The 18,418-nt window shown below is 42.6% G+C and overlaps 1 protein-coding gene and 1 long non-coding RNA gene across 5 annotated transcripts in view; one reads left to right on the top strand and one right to left on the bottom strand.

Moving 5' to 3' along the window:
- LOC102159120 (uncharacterized) overlaps positions 1–18,418 on the bottom strand; it is a 654,277-nt gene that overhangs the window by 517,539 nt on the left and 118,320 nt on the right. The window lies entirely within an intron of this gene.
- Positions 12,758–18,418, top strand: part of LOC110260822 (uncharacterized) — a 31,312-nt gene continuing 25,651 nt past the window's right edge. The window contains exon 1 of one of the 2 annotated variants that reach the window (XR_014804477.1): positions 12,758–12,943. This is a non-coding gene — a long non-coding RNA (uncharacterized LOC110260822). Of the gene's footprint in view, positions 12,976–18,418 lie in introns of both variants that reach the window. The other variant, XR_014804480.1, reaches the window with a different exon arrangement.

Below are 18,418 nucleotides of genomic sequence, written 5' to 3'. Positions count from 1 at the left end.
TGAGATGGCTTGGAATTTTTATTTGTGTTTACAATTTTAAAGACTAAAGCAGCACAAACTGCAAATTGTAATATGCTGTTTTTTAAGGACAAATTTTGAATACATGAAGTATTTTTCTAAGCTTCAATAGTATTATTAAAAGTATAAACTGTCTTCTTTCTAAGACTGATGTTTGCTTTACAACTAAAGAACAAATCAAGAAAAGAATCATGTTTACTGATCACTACCGGATTATTACTGAAAATAAATTTGTGGAATAGAAGAAAGTGTTCCACTCTGGGTGTCAAACACACCAGCATGTCCCTGCTTCTGAGGACCACTTAGGATAGAGCTGGGAGCTCACGGTCACTGTCACCCTCCTAGGAGTCTCTGTGACAGAAGGCAGAGCTTGGGCCACAGGAGATGGGAAAGAAATCTCCACTGGAAGCCCAGAGAACCAGGCTCCATCGACACTTCAAGAGGAATGCCCTTCATTTGTTATTTGCGCAGCCTTCAGAAGCCCTGGCAGAAAGATTTAAGGCAGATCTGTGATTTAAAAAACTCCATTTTCTCTTTGGAACTTCTAAGCCCCCTGACTTTTTTTTTCCTTCCAGTTTTATTGAGATACAATTGACATATATGACAGAAAAAGTGTAAGGTACACAGCAAATTGATTTGACTTACCTATGTCATGAAACGATTAGCACAGTAAGTTCAGTGAACGTTACCTCATACAGAAACGAAATGAATCAAACAGGAAAAAAATATGTTTTCCTTGAAGGAGAACTCCTAGGGCTTACTCTCTATCCCTTTCATTTAAAACAGACAACAGCGCTAACTATATTAACCATGTTTTATATTACATCCCTGATGGATCTTTTAACCAGAAGTTTACACCTTGTGACTGCCTTCGTCCTATTCCCCTCCCTTACTGCTCACCTCTGGTAACCACCAACCTGATCTCATTTTCTGAGTTTGTTTGAAGTACGATTGACCTACAACACTGTCTTAGTTCCTGTTACACCATATAGTGATTTGACATGTCTACCTGTTTCAAAAGGATCACCACGACAGGTCTCGTCAACTGTCTGCCACTCTACAAAATATGACATGATTATCGTCTATATGCCCCACACTGGACATTTCAAACTCGTGACTCATTTAGTTTGCTTTTGGAGGTTTGTACCGCTCAATCCCCTTCACCTGTTTCTCTCCTCCCCACACCCCCTTCCCTCTGGCAACCACCTGTTTGTTCTCTGTTACCTGCGACTGTTTCTGTTTAGTTTTGTTTGTTCGCTTGTTTTGCTTTTTAGAGTCCACATGTAAGTGAAATTATACAGTGTCTGTCTTTCTCCTACTTATTTCACTCAGGCTAATACCCTCTAGGGCCATCCACGTTGCTGTTGCCGATAGCAAGACTTCATTCTTTTTTTTTTTTTTTTTCCTTTTTTTTTTTGGTCTTTCTAGGGCCACACCTGTGGCATATGGAGGCTCCCAGGCTAGACGTCTAATCAGAGCTGTAGCTGCCAGTCTACACCTCAGCCACAGCAATGCCAGATCCGAGCCGCGCTGCAACCTACACCACAGCTCACAGCAACGCCAGATCCTTAACCCACCGAACAAGGCCAGGGATCAAACTTGCAACCTTATGGTTCCTAGTCGGATTCGTTTCCGCTGCCCCACGGTGGGAACTCCCATTCTTTTTTTTTTTTTAAGCCCAGACTTTAAATGACGTAGAAGAAAATGATGCTGGCTGTCTGCACCTGCGTATTTGAAAGACAAAGAAGCCAAGTACTGTGAGTAAAGCAGAGGTTCTGGCTTCTGATCCTCTGCTCTGCATGGCAGGCCCACTGCTGCCCGGCTGTGCAAAGGGCAAGTATTCAATGGCTCTAAGACTGTTCCCTGCCTCTCCCAGGAGCACTGGGAAGATGCAATAAGACAGAATAAAAAACAGGGCCTGGCTCATAGGAACACCATGATGTAGCCAGCTGTATCCACAGCAGAAAGGACAGAAGCCATCTAGAATATTCTCTTTTTCTAAAAAGATGACCAAAGGCAGGAGGTAGGTGTCAAAAATCCAGACAGGAAAGAACAAGGAGGAATGACTCAGGAAGGGGGTGCCACATGTCCTGATCTGCCGGGCCAATCCTAGGTGGGGCTGGCGAGTCCATCCTCTCGTGTTGAATACTCCTTTTGCGCTCAGACGTGTCCTCGTTTGGATAACACTGGAAGTTCTGTGAGTACTAGAACCTTCCTCGTTTCATCAAGGAGGAAAATAAGCTCGGAAATAAAGCTCAGAAAATAAGCCCAGAAAGCATGAACCACTTTACTGATGATCACAGGTAGTAAGTAGCAGGACCTCCAGCCTTGTCGCAAAATCTTTTTACTATTTGGGATGGGAAGAATCAACACATAATTCTAATTTTTCTTATCTTGGTCTAGCCAGGACTAGACTACGTGTACCTCGGTAGATTCTCTCTCCAGCTGCAGTTGAGTCCTAGATATCTGGAACCTCAGAGCCATCATGCAAACACTAGAGGGGCAGAGGGCAAGTAGGCCTGCCCTAGGATCAGGATCGGGTTGGCATTTTTGTTGCCTGATAAGATTATCTTAAAACATGCAGTCGCGTGGATCTCAAGCCACCGGGTACCTAGATCTTTTTGTTTTGTTCTGCGCTGACAGATTTCTTGCTTACCCGTCTCATGGTCCTCCCTTCGTGTCTGATCAGGAGCCTTTCAGCTGTAAGTGGCACAAAGCCAGCTCAAACTGCAAAGAATTATGACCTCAGAGAACAGAGAGGTCCATGAGTAAAACTGGCTTCCGAAGGAGCTGGATTCAAGCACCAGGCAATGGAACGGAATGTGGTCTCTCATCCCCAACCTCTGACACGCTTTCCATTCTGTTGGGTTCTTCTTCAGAGAGGGTCTCCACAAGGAGGTGGCAGAGGAGCTGCTGGCTGCCCCAGACACGTATCATACCATCTTAGCGTTCCCAGAAAGGAGGACTTCTCTCTCCCCGTGGCCCAGCCAAAGGCCTGGTGTTATGTGTCACTGCACTGACCTGGGTCAGAGGTCCATCCTGATGCTGGAGGCTAAAGCGCTCGAAACTGACCAGTTCTGGCTTGGGGCAGGGGAAGAGGTCCGGGGAAGGATGTCAGCCCCACTCGATTTGCAAAGTCAGAGAGGAGGAGGGACGTTCCCAGAAGGAAACTCAAGGAATCAGCAGCAGAAAGGAAATGGATACCAAACAGACAAAAGCAAGGCTTCCTTGCAAAGGCTACTCAGATAGGTGGTGTACTTGATTTCCATCATGAGTCCACTGGGGTTACTGGCCCAGTGGGGCTACAATTCCTAATCCTCAAGCTTACCTTTCAACTCCTAGATGCCCTGGTCCCAACTCTGCACCCATCCATTGTGAGTGGTGCCACTGTGTGACACACGGGAGAATCTTTGACAAACAGACCTACAAAGACCTCAGAGCTGCCACAACTGTTTTCATTGGGGAGAGAAGGCTGCAGAAGCTCTGTGGAATCTATGACATAGTACACTGCTGCTTTATGAGTTCTCTCAGTGTGGTTAGAGTGAAGAGCAATGAATTCAGAGTCAAAAATCCCAAGGAAGCAAGAGCAGCTGACTCAATAAGGGCTTAAGAAAGGAGGTCAGAGTGGAAGATCAAGTTTGGGACTCTTTTACCTATTTCTACGAATGACTAGTTTTTATGGTGTGTGTTTATAAATACAGGCTAGAGAATTTTTTTTTTTTTTTTTTTTTTTTTTTTTTTTGCTTTTTAGGACCACAGTTGTGGCATATGGAAATTCCCAGGCTAGCACAGTTGAATAGGAGCTGCCGCTGCCAGCCTACACCACAGCCACTGCAACTCAGGATCCAAGACACGTCTGTGACCCACACCACAACTCCCAGCAACACCAGATCCCTGATCCACTGAATGAGGCCAGGGATCGAACCTGCGTCTCATGGATACTAGTCAGATTCTTTTCTGCTGTGTCACAATGGGAACTCCCAGAAAATATTTTATCATTCTGAGTTCAAACTAAGTTTATTTGTATGGAATAGCAAGACACTTGTCAAAGCAACCTATTCTTGAAAACAATGAAAGAAAAACCTCGTCTCTTCTCAGAGAATGGATTATTATTTGCAAATGCTTAGAAAAGCACAAATATCAAATGCTGCATCAAAGCACACTGGATTTTAACAATATTTGTGAAATTAAAAAGAATTCACAAATATTTGGTTAAATTGCGCTTCTTTTTCCAGATGTGGAAAATAAAACAACCAAACATTAAAAAGAAAAAAAGGGCCAACTCTTTTCAAGGCAACCATTAACTTACCCTCTGAATAGAGATGTAAAAAAACCAAATATTTAGGGAGAGGGGCTGGTCGTGGTCGAGAGTTAAAAATGCAATGTTCTCACATTTAAATCTTAAAAATGTGCAGAAAGGCCTCTCCCATGCCTCACCTTGCCAAGTGTCCAGCACCCTTCTGCTCTGATTCTGTGATCTCCTCAGAGCAGGCCTTCAATTGCTACTGTATTTGAGAAGCCGGCACTGACTATATGGTCTCCATTGCTTTACCCAGCTTTACCACTGATTACGTGGTCTCCATTGCTTTTCTTCATTGAATTTACTGCTTCATGATGTTACATTACATGTTTATTTTTTAATGTGTTCAATTACTGTTTTTCTCAGTAAAAGAAAAGCTCTAAAAGTCATTGTCTGATCTGTTCACCCCTATATTCCTGGGGCCCCAGCGGAGCTGGACACAGACCAGGTGTCAAGAGCCATCTGTGAAAGGATTGAATGTAGAAGGGAAAACTGGAAATAGTGCTGATAACCAAATTTAACAATTCAAAAAATAAAGATAACATTTGTAGTCACTTTTTATTACTTTTAAGTTTATATTTAAAAAATAGAGTCTGGCTGAAATTTGTTCCAGCTTTTCAACCTACAAAACACTGACTTCATGCAGCTGGATCTGCCCCTGAGCACAAGTGTGTTTTGGTAAAGAAAACAGCTGTTGGTGTCTGTTTTCCCCCAATGCTTTTCTCCTTGTTGGCCCATCCATCAGAAACTTTAAAAGAAAAACAAAAAACAAACAAAAAAAGTCTAAGCTTTCCAATTTTTAGGCACCATGTGAAAACCCAATTTCATTTTGATTACATGGCAAATTATATTTTGGAGAAAACTGTTTCAACAGTTTAACAACTAGGTCAGTCATTATCTGTTGCTTTATAATCTCAAACAATATCATAACTAACTAGGATTTTCATGTCTTTTCTCCATTCACTGTAGTATTCCTTAGCAAAGATCATAGAAGAAAATGAAGTAGAAAGATTTGGGGGGGTTATAATTCTGGATCCACTATTGATAACGTGTGAGTATCCTGTTTCCCCACCTGAAAAATGAGTAAAATAACAGATGAAAAAATGTAAAACTCACAAAAGACAACAAAAATCCCTTTGAAGAATCTTTAAAAATAGGGCCTGACATTAAGTGTTTGCTAAGTATTTTTACTACTACTACTTCTTTATTTATTTAAACTTGTATTTTCCCCCAAGCATTGAAAATTTCAACTTTTTGTTTGTCGATAACTTGAAATAAATCCAACATAATGCTCCTGCTTAAAACAAGCCCCTGTACTTAAAACATAAAACTTGTACCATTTAGATTACATGAAAACCAAATTTACATGAGATATTGTAAAGTAAAATAGAACAGTGTTCACCACAAGAAAATGAAACATTTCAAAAAAACTGCAGGTGTGTGTGTGTGTGTGTGCGCGCGTGCATGTGTGATATTCTGGTTGTCTGTATAAATTGACTTCTATGATGAATAAGACTAAATTTTCTAAAGAAAATGAGGTAATAACAAAAGGCCTCTTTGTGCATAACTTTCGTCAGGGACAAAAAAGAAAGAGACAAAACAGCATGAAATGATGAGACCAAGTGATGAAAATTCATTCGCAATGATTACTTTCAAGAGCAATTCCTCTCGGGTAATTCAGCGGCCTGTTACTATGGCTCTCCAGAGTGACAGCTAATGTAAATGAAGCTACTAAAAGGGGATTATCATGGCAAGAATATACACAACCAATAATGCAAGAGAAATCCATCCAAAGCATTTGGGGGAAATTCAAGAGGAGAAATGTCTTTTTTTTTTTTTTTTTTTTTAAGATAATAGCCTATAACCCCCTTCTTCCCTGACTAATAACCAGCAGGCACTTAAAAATATCCATCCAGGAAAAAGAAAAACAAACTTGTCTGGCTGAAAGAGGAACCCACCTGGGTTGTCAGTATCTGTGTTTGGTCCCAAGGCTCAGATTCTGAGCCCGATTCTTTGAGAGATGGTGGCAAATGTCCCAATTTATTTTTGACACCTATTCTTTACTTAGATAAAGTAATGTTTCATGGATGGGTGTCATGGAATCTAAAATGTATCAATTTCATAACCTTTCTTGCAGGGGCTCTCTTAAGGTTTTGTTGAGCCAAAATTAGGTAACATGTAGGTAACAAAAGGACACTGTCTTTCACAAAGGCAAATAGTCTTTGGAATGTCTACATTAAGTAGCTCTTGGTTTTGCTTTCTAGATAACTACACATTGGCTAGTATATTTTTATGTATGTATGTATTTACTTATTTATTTATTTACTGCTTTTTAGGGCTGCACCTGAGGCATATGGAAGTTCCCAGTCTGGGGGCTGGAATCAGAGCTACAGCCACTGGCCTATGCCACAGCCACAGCTATGGTGGATCCGAGCCATGTCTGTGACCTACACCACAGCTTGGGGCAATGCCAGATCCTTAACCCACTGAGAGAGGTCAGGGATTGAACCCACATTCTCACAGATCCTCGTCAGCTGCGTTAAGCGCTGAGCCAGAAAGGGAACTCCCCATATTGGCTATTAGAAAGAGACTGGCTTTAAAACAGTTATGATCACCATTCTACATGGAAATAGCCACCGAGTCCCCACCGGTTTAGTAGTTCAAGTAATGGTTTTACGGGCAGAACTGAAGTGGGGAGCAGCAGATGGGAGGCAAGTTGTATTCAGAAGAGCACCCAGAAAGTATGTGCAAGAGAAGACGAACTAAGGTAGGGTTTGCACAAGCAGAAGAGGTGAGTAATTCTCTGTAGGGCAGAGCCTCCTGTTTGGAATGACAGCAGAAGAGGGGATGCAGCAGCACTGATACTTTCCATAGACCGAGTCTGTGGGTAGGAGAATTGGGAAAGAGAAAGGAAGTCATTTTGGCCAAGCTTCATTGGCAGAGCCCTCTGAAAACAGTACACTGGGAAAAAGAGTTGGCAAGATTAATCTCATCAGTGTCGGGAAGAGCACTCAAAAGTGATAATCCAGACACCACTGGGGTTTGATGTTAGAAGGTCTTTTGAGACTATTCCATTTGAAAGAATAAGGCATCTGACATTCCTTTTTTCCTTTCAAAGAAATGATTAAGCCAACTGATGATGTGGCTCAGAAAAACTTCAAAAGTACTGTAGCCATATTCAAACTTCTGTCTAGTTTGTTCTTACTTCCTGTTCTGTGATGGAACACCAAGGATGATTCTTTTTTCAGACCCAAGGTAATAAACTTGCCTCGGCACGAGTGTTTTATTTCTACATGTTGTAGCGAAGGACTGGTTAATTGCGTGGCTCCTGGAGAAGGCAGCTTTCAAGATGGCCCCACATGAACGAGTTTTTCAGTGTTCCCTCTGTCTTTTTTTTTCTTGGTGATGTCAATGTATCCCCTCTCAGCCCCATGAGGTTCTTTCCCATTATTAAAACCTGCTTTCAGGGAAATTTTTTTTGTCTTTTTAGGGCCGCCCCCACAGCACGTGAAGTTCCCAGGCTAGTGGTCGAATCAGAGCTGCAGCTGCCAGCCTATACCACAGCCACAGCGACATGGAATTTGAGCTGCCTGTGCCACCTACACCACAGCTCATGGCAACGCCAGGTCCTTAACCCATTGAGTGAAGCTGGGGATCGAACCTGAGTCCTCATGAATACTAGCTGGGTTCATTACTGCCTTGCCACAATAGGAACTCCCAGGGAAAATTTTTTAAATGTGTCCAAAAAAGCCTGATTGGCTTCCTCTCCCAGAGAACAGTCTAGCATTGGAAAAAGGAAGCTGAACTGGGAACTTTTAGGCATCAGTGAGCCAGAATCTTATGAATTACCATCAAGAGTTATCACTTATTGACCACCTATTATGTGCAGGTAGGGAGAGTGGTGGGACAAGTAGGGTCCATTCTTCTTAAAGACGTGCTGTCTCATCCTATAAAATGACATAATTCAAGAGACTCAGGCATTGTCTTTGCTTGGTTATACCCAGCGGATAAGAATATATAGTAGAATCCCCCAAGGGTCAGAGATAAATGGGTAAACAATTTAGAGTAAGGGATACCAACACCAGAAAAAATAGAATCGAGTCATAAATATAACCTTGCCAAATGCTGGCAGCGTAGCCTAGTATTTAGGAACCCAGACTTCAAACCCAAAATACTGGGTTCAAATTCTGGCCCTGTGGCTTACGAGCTGCGTAATATTGGGACATTCCTCAAACTTTTTGTGACTCAATTTGCTCATCTGTAGAAGAGGGATGATGATGATAATAATAGCATCCACCTTATTAAGAGCTTTAAACGAGTTTATATTTGTAAAGTGCTTAATTTAAAACATTGCTCCATAAGAGTTTGTTGATTAAAAAAAAAAAAATCTCAAGAACCAATTCACTCCCATCTAAACTGACAGCTCTTGGTCACTGGAAATACTCAAGCGGCTCTTGGAATTTAAGCTGACTTCACAAAGAAAAGAATATTCGTCTCTTTCATTCAGGCCTTTTGCCTAGATCAATACCTGGTAGAGATCAAGCTCAAAACACACCACTAAATGAATAAATGCCTCTACATTGGTAGTTACACTAAAGAGTTACGCATGCAACTTCAGATTTGGACAAAGTGACTTGGATGGAACTTTCTACCTTTAAGTTCTGTGACTTATTTAATGAACCAATGTGCTGGAATGGTACAATACTACAAATGTGATGGTTTGAGAAAAATTATGTCTATTTTAATTTTTCTCCTTTCTTCATTCCTTCGTTCCTTCCTTCCATGGAGTCTGTTTATTAAATGAATGTTTTTCTGGTTAAAAGTAACCAAGAACACAAAATATGCTGTCAAGGATCCCTGGTCACCTCCACATGTGTCTAATCATTATCTTCTTTTACAGGTTCCTATCTTCAGACCTTTCAGGTGGGTCAGGTTGGCAATTCACTGCTCTTTATGGGTGTGACAAGTGAAAACAGGGAAAGAAAAGAAACTCGAGTTAATAAAACCAGAATCCGCACAGCAGTTTGAAGGTGGTGTCAGCCAGTTCCCACTCAACCCACCTTATCAGGGCCCCAGCAGTCAGCTCTGTCCATCTCATACCCCTATGTGTGACCAGCGCCAACTCCCCTCGCAGAGTCTCTCCTACACTTCTGCTTGTCACCTCTACCTAGACAGATCCACCACCAACACCTGCAAAGCTGACCTGCATCACCCGGGGGCTGAGCTAAGCTCTGACGCCACAGCTCTCACACCCAGGGCAGCCAGCACAGAAATAAGCTCCCCAGCAACAAGAGTAAAGAAAGTAGATGCCCCTGACATCTCTCTCCTAGAATCAGCTTCTCATAATTCCCCCAAGCGATCACCTCGCAGAACAGAAACAGTTAATTCGGCCACTTGGGTCAATTTTTAAAATCCCCACCCCCACGATACGAAGTCATTTTGGTGGGTATGATGACATAACTACCTTGCTGACAGTTGCTTGGATTATCTGAAGATGTGGGGGGAAAATACTTTTAATTGGGTCAAGTCACTCTGCCTTTGGGATTCTAAATTTACTCACAAAGAAAAATATTCAATATGATGGGGGAACACATGACTTTTTTTAGCTAAGAAACCAAGAGCTCTTTCTTCAGATTTGGACATTTAATCAAGCAGAAACTGGTGTCAGATAACTGGTTGCCGATGAAGCCGTCTCTTCCTGTAGGGTTTTTCTTAAAATATCTGGATTAAAGGAGGAAATTGCGTAGGGAGGGGTAAATCAGGAGGATGAGATCCACGTCTCCACCCCACCACACTCGAAAGAGAAAACTTACAAGGAGCTACTGTCTAGCATAGGCAACTCTGCTCAGTGTTCTGTAAGAGCGCACACAGGAAGAAAAAATCATGGATGTGGGTATATAGAGCTGATTCATTTTGCTGTACACCTGAAATTAATTCAACACTGTAAGTCAACTATACGCCTGTCACGATGAAATCAAAACAGGGAAAATACAGTGCTGTCTGGCACATCCCACTTCTGAGGAGGTTTCCATGTCTCTGAGTGGAAGTATCTGGTCTGTAATTCTTTGAGAGCAGCAGGCCTTGGCCATCAGTGGTGGCTTCATGGGTTTGCACTTTCTGCCGATGTCTCTTCTTGCACTCAGGGTGGACCATTTTGCAGGGCTCTTTGTTTTTTAGTGGCTTTGTCCTGCTTCTGCACCTACACCACATGCTCTGCAACACCTGGCCTATCCGCTGGTACTCAATAAATGTTTGAAAAAGGAATGAATTTGCTTTCCTATAAATACCAGACCAGAGTTAGAAGTGGGAGATGAGGATGTTTCTAAACTGGATACAAACACAGAAGCTCTTGTTTCTGTCCTCTTGAGAGTTCTGGGAGTGCTGGCAATCAGATGAGAAGGGGCTGGCAGATGCCTCGAGGTCAGTCCAGTCTACAGGACTCTGGGGCGCAGGGGGGGTGGGGAGGGGGTGCAGCACTTCATCCCACACAGCTGCAACATGAGTAGCCGTGGTCCTTTACCAATCCTGACTCATTTCCCATCCCTAACCTTATCTCTCCAATCCTCTGATATCAGGTCACTATACATTTTACACTCATTCAATTTCCAGGAAAAGATCTGCTGTCGTAAACAGCTATCAGCTAAGGAGTAAAAGCCATGATATGAAAGTCTGGTTTCCCAAGACAAACTTGGATTAGGCTACAACTGCTTAAGTGTTGTTCCTGCACAATCCAAGGTCAGAATTGACATGCTTTTCCTTAAGGATGACTTGCTAGCTTTGGCTGCATTACTCTACAGTCAACTGAAAACATTCCATTATTGGGAATCTTTGATCTTTTAGTCAATCTCGCTTGGCCAGTTCTTGCTATTCCTTATTATCTTTGAAACTATTAAACTAAACAATAAGTAATCTTTTTGAGAAATTCTACAAGGGAGGCGGTTTCTGGAGATGGCCTCTTTAAAGTTCTATTTCTGATAACTAATCAGTTCTATTCCCTCTAAATAATTACTGAGATTGTTCTATTGTTCAAATGACCTCATTTGAGACAGGGATTTTTCCCCTCTGCCTTCTTCTCCTTTAATTTCTATTTTTAAAGAATGGAAGTACAGTGGGAACTTACAGGGCTGATTGCCCCTATAATTGTTATTGCTAGCTGTGGACATTCTATATTCGCCCTAGTAATTCCCACAGGTTTTCAGACCCAATGGAGAGAGTGAACAGGATGGCATGAGTTCTGTCCTGCAGTGCTGAGGCCTAAGTGAGTACTCAATAGGAGTAATGAGCTTTTGATTCAGGTAGATCTGGATCCCCAATCTCCCAACCCATGCCACTTGGGTAAGTGAGACTTCTTTATAAGTCTCCGTGCCCAAATATATATAAGACGGTGGCAACTATCTCAGAGAATGTTGTCTGGGTAGATAAGACAATGCTTGCGAAGTGTTTAGCACTGAGCCAGGAACATAATAAGTGCAACCAATGGTATTCATTACTATGATATCTCAAATAATGTCTGGTTTCTGTGAGTCTACTGGGGAAAAGGATTCAAAACCCTCTTAGCACAGGGGTGTGAAATATCTCATTATTTGCTTCCAAGTTCATGGGGTCCCTCCTTGAGGCTTTGCAAATGCAGCATACAACACTTTGGCAGGCTTGCCTCAGTGCTATGCATCATTTCAGGATTTCTCCACGTTCCAGAACATTTTTTTTTTTACCTATTTTAGACACATTTAAGAGTCCCTGGTAGGGGCCAGGCTAACAACATGAAATAAACACAGGTTTTGTAGCCAGAGACCTGGGTGACCTTGGGAGATGCATTAACATCTCTGAGCCGCTGTGATTTCAGCTATAAAAAATTCCATAAGACTTGCTTTGAAGGGTGGTCAGGAGTGTGTAAGAGGAGAAATGAGATCGCTATATAAAACGCTTTAGTGTAACACCACGCAATGTAGCAGCAAAAGACACAGCAAGGAGAACCTACTATGTCTCATTTATTCCTACTCATAAAGGTTCCTTCTCTTCTTCCCCAACCTCATGGCACATGTCAGCATTTGGAGCACCTAAAAAAGAGCTGGTAATTCTCCCTTTGGATAAGACAATTTGGTGATGCTGCATTGGTCTCAGCCACAGAAAACGTTTTTCTCAGAGACAAAAATAAAGTCTGCTAGCAGAAAGCTGGCACCCTCTCTTTCTGGCCTTTAGCGAAGATCTGATTCCCATGAACACAATGAGTAACTGTTGCTGAGAAACAGGTTATGTGCATTTATATAGTGAGCGGTATTTTATGGGTTTATTTGGATGATGAAAAAGTAAAGACAATAATTTTACTACCTGGACATAAAAGAGAAGGAGAGAAGAACCAGTTCTCTTCTCAGATATTCACCGTTTACTAGTTTCAGGAAGGTCAATGCACTTTCTTATAAATCAGCAGGAAGTAGACTCAGGTATCTGAGGGGAGGAATGGACCTTAGATGCCATGGGGCACGCGTGATCCGTCTTTCACAAAGAGGCACAAATCCAGAAGCAGAGAGGGCCAGAGAGCACACCCAAGGGCAGGCGCGGCCTTCGTCGGAACTATCTCTGGAGAGATCTTCACAAGACATACTCTGCCTCTCTCTGGAAAGGGAGGTAAGAGTTGCCCAACCGAATTCTGAAATAAGGTCAGTTACAAGTGCCTGTGGCAGGCACCTTCTCTTTTATGCTTTAGAAAATGCTTGCCTGTGCTTGTTATTAGGAGACACAGACTGAGGGAGAAGGAGTATATTTTTTTCATGTGTCAGGAACCCGGGGGTAATAGAACATCCACGTTCTGGAGGAAGCTAAGATAATAAATCGCCATGAAATACAGACTGTTCATGAACTGTGTTTAAAATCCTGGCTGCATGAAGAAAAAAAAAAAAAAAACAAAACCCCAAAAACCAAGGCAGCAGAGAGTAAAACTCACAACTGTGTGTTCTTTGCATGGATGTGTTGGACTGAACGCACACATGACTGGATCACAGAAATAATCCAATGGAAAGAACTGGGCACTGTTTCCCAGAGAGAGAGAGAGATGAGGGAGGAACCCAAAATTTGTTGAGCTTTCCTTGGCCCTAGAAGTGCTTACAAATGGCAAGGTCAGGATTTGAACCCAGGTGATTTCCAAACAAGCCAAAGAAATGTCCCAACTCTAGGGTCCTTCTGGCACGAGGACAAGCAGGCATCTCCTCCAGCAGGTGCTTATAGCTTCCAGCCCTGTGTGCAGGGCTGGGGGAAAGGCCAGCAGCTCCAACGTGCTTGGCAGGAAGGCTGGGACGGCAGGAACTGTTCCAGACACTAGTCATCACAGCTGATGGATAAGAAAAGCTGACTTTAGTGAACCAATATCTGCAGGCATCTTTATCACACCTTATGTAGACATACTAACCTGACTGGTTAAATGAATAGTTAAAATCAGACCTTGTCTTGGAACCTAAATGGGTATCAAGATAAGAGGAAGCAGAGGCTTGCTGGAACATACACTGTCAACAGTCAAGAGGGAAATCCAGGGAGATGGAATTCCCCCACCTGGGAAACCAAATATTTCTTTTCTTTTCTTTTCTTTTTGTCTACCCACGGAAAATGGTGGTTCCCAGGATAGGGGCTGAATCAGAGCTGTAGCTTCTGGCCTATGCCATAGCCACAGCCACACCAGATCCGAGCTCCGTGTGCAACCTGCACCATAGCTCACAGCAACGCTGGATCCTTAACCCACTGATTGAGGCCAGGGATCGAACCCACATCCTCAGGGATCCTAGTCGGATTCCTTAACCGCTGAGCCATGACGGGAACTCCCGGGAAACCAAATATTTCAAGACTAAAATTTTGATAACACATCATAGAAAGTATAACCAAATCTCCCATTGTGAAAGTAGTGAATTCGTAGCCCATTCTTCAAAGAAAAAAAAAAAAAAAAAAGGCAGTCTAAACTTTATACCCAAGCAATCTTCCATTTTGTAGACTCCCTGAATTCTAAGTGTTTGAATCCTTCTTTCCTCCTCTGAGAAAGGGCACAGGCTTTCACAAACACAATCACCACCAGTGCAGACATGGACAGCGCTGTTGTTCATACTGTCCAAGGCTACTTAGTGATGCTGGATACACACGGTAGGAACTTTTCAAAATTAAAACACTCCAGGAGTTCCCACTGTGGCTCAGGGGGTTAGGAACTCAACTAGAATCCTTGAGGAAGAGGGTTCAATTTCCGGCCTCGCTCAGTGGGTTAAGGATCTGGCCTTGGCAGGAGCTGCAGTGTAGCTTGCAGATATGGCTCGGATCTGGTGTTGCTGTGGCTATGGTGTAGGCTGGCAGCTGTAGCTCTGATTCGACCCCAGGCTGAGAACGGACATATGCCACTGGTACGGACTTACAAAGAAAAAAAACTAAATTAAATTAAATTAAAACAGTCCAGGCAACCATGAACAAAGACTCCTTCACCTGCTCTCTCCTGGTCCACGGGCAGGACTTGAGGAGTAAACTCTTCTTCTTGAATGGAGACCCTGGAACTCCAGCCCACCCCTGCCTCTTTCCCAACATCTTCCCTCCACAGGGGGTCATCAGGTCAGTCATGTGTTTCGGCCATGTAAAAGGTGACATTTGCCTTTTGTGGTATAGGTGGCTTGGGACACTTACTCAACCCTCCTAAACTTCAGTGTCCTTATCTATAAAATTTGTTACGAGAAAGCCTCCTTCATAAGACTGATCCTGCATATTATGAGGGATAGCATACCAAGCACTCAGCACATACTAGGACCCCCAAACTACGGATTCACAGAACAGTTAGAATACAGTAGTCCCCAGTGATGCTCAGCCTTGAATCTTGTTCCACGGATCTCCTTCGGGCTCCTGCAACAACTTGACTGCAGCATCTGGGCCCTAGGTCTTAAGGGAAAGCAAAGTTTCTTGTAGAGAGACTCCATGTGACTTATATTTCTATCCTGCGTAGGTAGAATTTAAACTCTTTCCAATCTCCTAGTGTTTAAGCTGGTTGTTCCCTTCTCCTGATTTCCAGCCCTAGAATCTCTTGCATTCATCTCCCTCCCAACATATATATATATTTTTTGTCTTTCTCTCTTTAGTGCTGCACCCGTGGCATACGGAAGTTCCCAGGCTAGGGGTCAAATCAGAACTGTAACCACCAGCCTACACCATAGCCACAGCAACACGGGATCCGAGCCATGTCTGTGACCTACACCACAGCTCACGGCAATGCTGGATCCTTAACCCACTGATGGAGGCCAGGGATCGAACCTGTGTCCTCATGGATGCCAATCCGATTCGTTAACCCCTGAGCCATAATGGGAACTCCTCCCTCTCAGTATTCCTATCCAGGTCAGATTTCATGAAGTTTTGTTTTTTCCACACCTGGTCTTAATTAATCCAAAATTTCCCAGCTTTTCTTTCAGGCCTGATTTCGTTTCCTCAGACACTTCTCTTAGCCTGCATCTTTTGTCTCCAAGCAAAAGACCCACGGTGGGATCCACATTGATTCTTCTACCTCCCACAATTTTTTTACGCTGAACAATTGCATGCACATAAGTGAGCTTTGAACACAAGTGGGAGGGTGTTTGGGATATGTATGTACTAATCTTTCATTCATTCATTCTTCATAAACTACTTATTAAGTACCTCTTAGTACTTGGCATTTTTAAATCTCAGAGAGCATGCATATCAATATAAAATAATTCCAGCCCTCCAGAGACTTAATCTGGGGGAAGAGAAATACAAAGCTTTTAACATAATACGCCATAAGGTCTATAAAACATCAGTGGGTCTCAACACTGACTGCACACTGAAATTGCCTGAATACATCAATAGAGAGGCCTGACCCCAATCCAGACTGGTGTCATCAAAATCTCTTGAGTAGGGTCTGGTATTGTGCACTTGGATAGATTTCCAGGCGATTCCATTGTGCAGTAAGGTTTGAGAATCCTTCAAAGGGAGGCATGGGGCACTTTGAGACCACAAAGAAGAGGTTCCTGTCCTAACCAATGAGCTACCAAAAGGGACCAAGCGGAGAGGACACCTGGGCTGAATATTAACAGGCGAGTCATCCAGGTGAAGGCACAGAAAAACCACTCCGGGCAGAAAAGAGCGAGGAGGGGTCGCAGAACTGCAAGCGATTCTGGAGAGAGTGTAGAGAGTGCGAACGGCTTGGACTTCATCTCGCAGGCAAAGGGGAGCCAAGAAGGGACTGTTGTTAGCAGGGCAATGGTGTGAGTCGTCTTAGGCGCATCTGAAGGACCAAGCCATCCGCTGGGGAGGGAGGAAGCCGTACTTTGATCGTAACTCCACCCCAACACGAACCAGCTCCCCTTTAACAAAGCCAGCAAAACTGCAGGCACCTCCCTTGGTCTCAGACATTACAAACAGGAAACTCTACCCATGAACTAACCTTTGCCCTGTCCTTTCCTGAAACAAAGAACAGCTGTTCTCCCACGTGGATGTGCCTGGAGGAAAGAAGGGCCCCTTGGTGTTCTTAGCTGACTACAAAGAAATGACTTGGCTTCAGACAGATTAGTCACAGGTACATACAGCAGACTGCAGAGTCAGTGTACTGAGGCATCTTAGTTTTTATAAGTATTTGTCTCTGGTAGAGTGCTGTCAACCTTGGCCAGGAAATCCTGGGATCTTAGGTCCTATGGAGAAAATACAATTCATTCCTTGGATGATAGATTGAGCTTTAAAGAAATTATGCAGCAGCGATGTTTTAAGTGCTTTTTATCTAATTTTCAGCACACAAGTCCATTCACACATCAACCAAGCCTTGGGAACAGCTTTAGCTATTGTTTGTGGCAGTGGTTATTATGTTGTTTGTTTATGCTTGGGTCTACTTCTTTGACTTAATTCTAAGATACACTATCAATTTAGTGACAATATTTTAGGGGAAGAAGATGAAAAAGATGTAAGTTTAATGTATGGTTTAATTTTGAAATAATCTGATTTCAAAAAGGTTTAAATACATATACAGGGGTGGGGATATGAAAAGGTATGCTTTATAATAAAAATTTCCAGGAGGGAGGAAATCAAAGATTTCCACGGGAACTAGGAATTTTATAAATCAGTGGCATCCAAAGCTCTGTTTTCAAACAGAGAAATTTGAGGCTCTAAAAGGCTAAGAGATTTGCTTCAAGTTCTAGAGGGAATTACTTGATAATGAAGCCACAGCCAGAAACCTCATTTCCCAACCTCAAGGTTGGTTTGCTTTCCAGAACACTAGAACACTCCAAATAATTTCTGCAACAAAAATAATCTCACCATTTCCCCTCATATTTATGGCTGAGAAAACCACTCAGTGATCAAGGCACCTAAGTAAATAAAATGTATCATAACTGGGTACATTTCAGCCAAGAAACAAGGGAAAGATCATGTCACTTCAGTTCTCAACAAGCTCTTTTGTTAATTTATTCAACGGCTGTTATCTTGAATAGGTGACACCCACATATCAAATTGCATTTTGGTCTATTGCAATGACTAGTTTTCCTTGTTCTTTGGTTCCTAAAGCCAATTATTCTCTTTAACACCTTTGGAGATGCTAAGTGAGGCTAATGAGAGCGGATTTCTTGTGTGTTTATTAGTCATCACCATCACCTCACATATGTAGATATATTTTTAATACTTTCAGAGTGTCAATAAATTATGTTTGAGCCTCAAAAGAATATCATAAAGCAGCTATCACCTCCTAGGAAATACAAGCTTCACTGGCAGAAGAGTGGTGAAAGATGTGGTTTCAGACCATTAGAGTTTCAAATCCTTCTCCTGTCACCAGCTGTGTGGCCCTGAGTAAGTTACTTCACCCCTGAGTGCTTCAGTGCCTCATCCATAATATGAAGCAATAAAAGAAGCTGTCTTGTGTACTTGTTTTTAGAATGAAGATAATCCATGCAAAATGTTTATCAAGTCACGTGGCATAGTCTCTCCAATACTATTAGCTAGACTATTTATAAATTAGGTATTGATAGCCCCCAATAACTAACACTTAATGAATGCCTACTATGTACCAAGTACTATATTCTAAGAACCTCACAAGCAGTAACTCAGTTTTCACAGTGACTGTTGGAGGTGAGAACGACGATTACTATGTCT

The sequence above is a fragment of the Sus scrofa genome, chromosome 5 (assembly GCF_054392235.1).
Source record: "Sus scrofa isolate SSC_HxYL_T2T_F1_AM1 chromosome 5, Sscrofa_HxYL_maternal_Yorkshire_Landrace_v2.0, whole genome shotgun sequence".
NCBI lineage: Eukaryota > Metazoa > Chordata > Mammalia > Artiodactyla > Suidae > Sus > Sus scrofa.
Note: the sequence above shows the minus strand (reverse complement) of the source record. Positions and strands in the feature narration are given on the sequence as shown.